Genomic DNA, 4,718 nt, shown 5'->3' with positions numbered 1-4,718 from the left:
CCACTTAGAGGTATGAAAAAACTCAACGACTGGTCTGATGGTCACTGTCTGGTTACTTACAGACCACCAACAATACACTGGAGGAGGAAATGGCAGCCCACTCCAGTGTTCTTGCCTGGGAAATCCCATGGACAGAGGAGCCTGGCGGGCTACATTCATGAGGTTGCCAAATTGGACACAACTGAGTGACTAGTCAACAACAAATATGCTAAGACTATCAGCGTTGTCACAGAGCTTCTGTTGGGATGAGATGGCTGAGCATCAGGAACCCACAGCACTTACTTGGTTCCCCACCTTCGTCACTCGATCACCTCAAAACACCCCACTCCTTCCAGGCCCGCAGTGACAGCTGCAGCCTTAGAGGCGGAGCTCCACGCACACAGGCCTCTCACCAAATCCTGCAACTTGCACTAGTCCCGGGGCCTTGGCAATGCCAAAGACGGCCTTGTCCCCCACTGGCGGCTTTGGCAACGTAAAATTCCCTTCAGAAATCCCCACATTTACCAGGCATGTGCAGGAGGGAGGGAGTGGGATTTAGGGGTTTATTCACCTTTCGTCAGAAATGTCTCATTTCACAAGGAACAAGCTGGGAGTCAGCTCATGGCCATCCTGTGGCCACACGTCTCACCCTCAGCTGCACCAACTTGCAGGGATGGGGGGGTGCGGTTTGCAAATCCCAAGCCCTGGCCACTCCCCAGGGGCAACCCTCTGGTCTCTGGGGTGGGGCCCAGGTGTCAGAGATCTTTTTTTTTTTTTGGCTATACAACTTGTGGGATCTCAGTTCCCCGATCAGGGACTGAACCCACGCCCCTGCATCAGGATCACAGAGTCAACCACCAGACCTCCAGGGAAGCCCTGAGGTTTTTAAGCTCCCCCAGCGACCAAGGTACAGCCAGTCCAGGCCCCGCCCAAGGTAGACCAGATGGGAATGTGCAGCAGCATTCCAGCGGGAATGCGCAGCAGCCCGCCAAACAAGACTGTTCCCTGTGCTGGGGCCACACTCCCGAGGAATCCAGATTAGCTACATTCACCTGTAACTATTTTTCCATAACAAATTCTGCCCACTTAGATGTCATCTAATTATTGAAAAACATACCCCGCTCTGTGATCTAAGGCATCCACCTAATGATGCAGCTGGTATCCTGTGCCTCTCAGAGCTGTAAGAATGTGTGTGGCTTCTGTCCCAGCCTGCTACTTTGGGAGCTTATTTTTCAAGAGCTGTGATCCTCCAAGATATGAGCTAAGAGGTAACATTCTTACTAAACCAAAATACTGTGTAGGTATTTGTGAGTATAAGTGTGGAAAATGTCATTTTAAAATAACTTTAAAAAAATCACCTTCTTTAAAACTATCTTTTATTTTAAAAACGATCTTAATAAAACACCTAGAAATAAACCTACATAAGGAGGCAAAAGACCTGTACTTGGAAAAGTATAAGGTACCGATGAAAGAAACTGAAGGTGACACAGATGAAAAATGTCTTCTTGGACTGGAAGAATGAACACTGTCGAAACGACCATACTACCCAAGGTAATCTACAGATTCAGTGCAATTCCTGTCAAACTACCAATGGCATTTTTCACAGAACTAGAACAAAACATTTTAAAGTTCGTATGGAAGCTTACACACATATTCTTTCACTCTGTGTAGTCAAAGCAATCTTGAGAAAGAAGAGCAGACCCGGACAAGCCAGGCTGACTTCAGACTACACTACAAAGCTGCAGTCGTCAAAAGAGTGTGGTCCTGGCACAAAAGCAAGTGTCAGTGGGGTGGGACAGAGATAGACCCACGCACCTGCGGTCAGTTAATCGATGTGGAAGGAGGCGAGAGTGTATACACAAGGTAGAAAAGACAAGCTCGTCAATAAGCGGTGCTGGGGAAACTGGGCAGCTGTTTCAAAGAATGGAACTAGAACGTTCTCTAACACCAGACACAGGAGCAAACTCAAAATGGGTTAAAGACCTAAATGTAAAACTAGATACTACTAAATAAAACTAGGGGAAAATATAGGCTGGACACGCTGATGTAAATCACAGCAAGACCTTTTTGGATCCATCTCCTAGTCAGAGACAGATAAAAATAAAGAAATGGGACCTCATGAAATGAAAAAGCTTTGCACAGCAAAGGAAACCATAAGTAAAACAAAAAGAAAACCTACAGAATGGGAGAAGATACTTGCAAACGATGCTACCAACAAGAGATTAATTTCCAAATATACACACAGCTAAATTAAAAAAAAAAACCAAACAGCCCAGTTTAAAAAAAAAAAAAAATAGGTTGAAGACCTAAATAGACAATTCTCAAAAAAAGACATAAAGATGGTCAAGAGGCACAGGAAAAGATGCTCAACATTGCTAATTATTAGAGAAATGCAAATCAAAACTACAACGAGGTATGAGCTCAACCTGTCAGAATGGCCATCATGAAAAAGTCTGCAAGTAATAAATGCCAGAAATGGTGCGGAGAAAACAACCATTCTACACTGTTGGTGGGAATGTAAATTGGTGTAGCCACAATAGAGAACAGTATGGAGGTCCCTTAAAAAACTAAAAAAAAAAGAGCTACCATACAATTCTACAGTTCCATTCCTGGGCATATATCCAGAGAAAACCAAATTCAAAATGACACATGTACCCAAGTGTTCACTGAAGCACTATTTATGAAGCCAAGACAAGCAACCCAAATGTCCACTGACAAATGGATAAGGAAGATGTGGTACATATACAATAGAGTATTACTCAGCCATAAAAAGAGGGAAATAATGCCATTCACAGCAACATGGACGGACCTAGAGATCGGCATAGTAAGTGAAGTAGCCAGAGAAAAACAAGTACCATATGATACTGCTTATGTGTAGAATCTTAAAAAGAAAGGATACAAATGAACTTACGTATCAAACAGTATAAATTAGGAGTTTGGGATTAACATATACACTCCACTGTATATAAAAGAGAGAACCAACACGGATCTGCTGTATAGCACAGGGAGCTCTACTTAGTACTTTGTAATAACCTATAAAAGAAACGAATCTGATTACGTGTGTGTGTGTATAACTGAAAAAAAGACTATCTTCTCTTTGAACAGTCTTCATCCTTTATCGTAAGCTCGGGTTTAGGCTGGGAAGTTTGCTCATAAAAGGAAAATGTGCCATGTGGCTGTGTTAGGATTTTTAATTCTCCCCTATTAAAATATATTTAAAATGTGTTTTATTTTAGCAAATTTGCACACAGATAAAAAGATAAATAAAAATAAATAAAAATTTATCTGCACACAGATAAATTATTTGCACACTGAATAATTTACTTAAAAAGATTGGAGGCATCCTTAGTAATCGATGTGGGGCTTTTTGTTTTAAAAACGTACTGTCTCCCCCACCCTGGGAGTAGATGGGCACCCAGGGCACCCACGGGGGTGCCCTGACCTACCTGGTGGCCCCTGAATTCCGCTTTCATCTTCTTTGTACAAATGACAGGAAGGCAGAGCGAGCTCAGCTGGCTCCTCCTGTGGGTGCCAGGAGTTAAGGGACTCAGGAAACAGGAACGGGGACTGGGGTCGGGGTGTCCAGGCACCAGGCTACGACTCTTCAGTGTGACGTGAAGAAAGACTCCTACTCACAATGCACTGAACTCGTAGGTGATTTATTGCTTTAAGTAACTAAACAAGAAACAGGAGAGACAGGCTGCTGGTCACGTCGGCTGGCACTCTCTCTCCAGGCTTTGCAGCTGCATCTACTTAAAGTCTCCACAGTATTTTCTGGACAACATAAACACGTCATAACACGCGTGGGAAGCGACTTGGCCAAGGACACACTGATTAAAATAACACACAACAGAGGCTCCCCACCAGTCAGCTGGCCCCGAAATAACAGAAAGAAGGTGTGTTCCCAGGATGTGCTGAATACAAAACCTTAAAGGTTTTTTTTGGCAATAATACTAACAGAATACTTTTGCGGACGTTCTGCAGAAGTGGGTACACGCACAGAATTCTCTCTGCGTTTCCAGATCACCAGTATCTGTGGGAACACTTGGAGAAATGCCAGGAGGTGGGGTACCTCCCCTCCCAATGTCGTGTTCTTTGCCAAAGCAGCAGGGTCCAGGGGTCAGACAGAGAGAAGCAGTGGACAGGGCTCAAGGGCGTGTTACAAGCACCAGCAGCTGCACCAACAGCAGGGGCTGGACCTCCCCATCTCGGGGCTGGGGGTGGGGGCGATGACCATGTCGGCCTTGACTGGCAGCCAGGCTTGACCCGGAGTTTGGCCTGAGGGGCCCCTGGAGGCCCTGGGTGGCCCAGCCCCTCCCAGGAGCCGCAGGGTCAGGGCTGGACTCCTAGCCCCGAGGTCTAGGAGCGACCAGTCCTCGTGGGTTCTAGCACTGGGGCCCAGGACACGTCTCAAAAGGATGTGCAGAAACCAGCAATGCCGGGGCCCAGCCCTCCTCGGGTGGCTCATTAGCTCACCAGGAGGGGTCGCGCCAAGCCAAAGGCAACGTGCCACACCAGGGCGCACGAGCCCCCAGCCCACGGCCCAGCGAGGCTCAGGGGTGCTCGGCTGCTGCGGGCCCTGGAGCCACCTCCACGCCAGCATCCTCTCCAGGCTCGGGGCCAGTGAGCCCCACGCTGCCCTCCACCGGGGCCGGGCTGCGGCCCGAGGGGCCGTTCTGCACAGCCTCGCCCTCCACACACGGCTGGCCATCCGGACGCGGCTTCTCCCCCGGGGCCTC

This window comes from Bison bison, unplaced genomic scaffold (assembly GCF_000754665.1).
Source record: "Bison bison bison isolate TAMUID 2011002044 unplaced genomic scaffold, Bison_UMD1.0 scf7180017864374, whole genome shotgun sequence".
Classification (NCBI taxonomy): domain Eukaryota; kingdom Metazoa; phylum Chordata; class Mammalia; order Artiodactyla; family Bovidae; genus Bison; species Bison bison.
The sequence above is the reverse complement of the archived record's forward strand: the minus strand, read 5'-3'. Positions refer to the sequence as shown.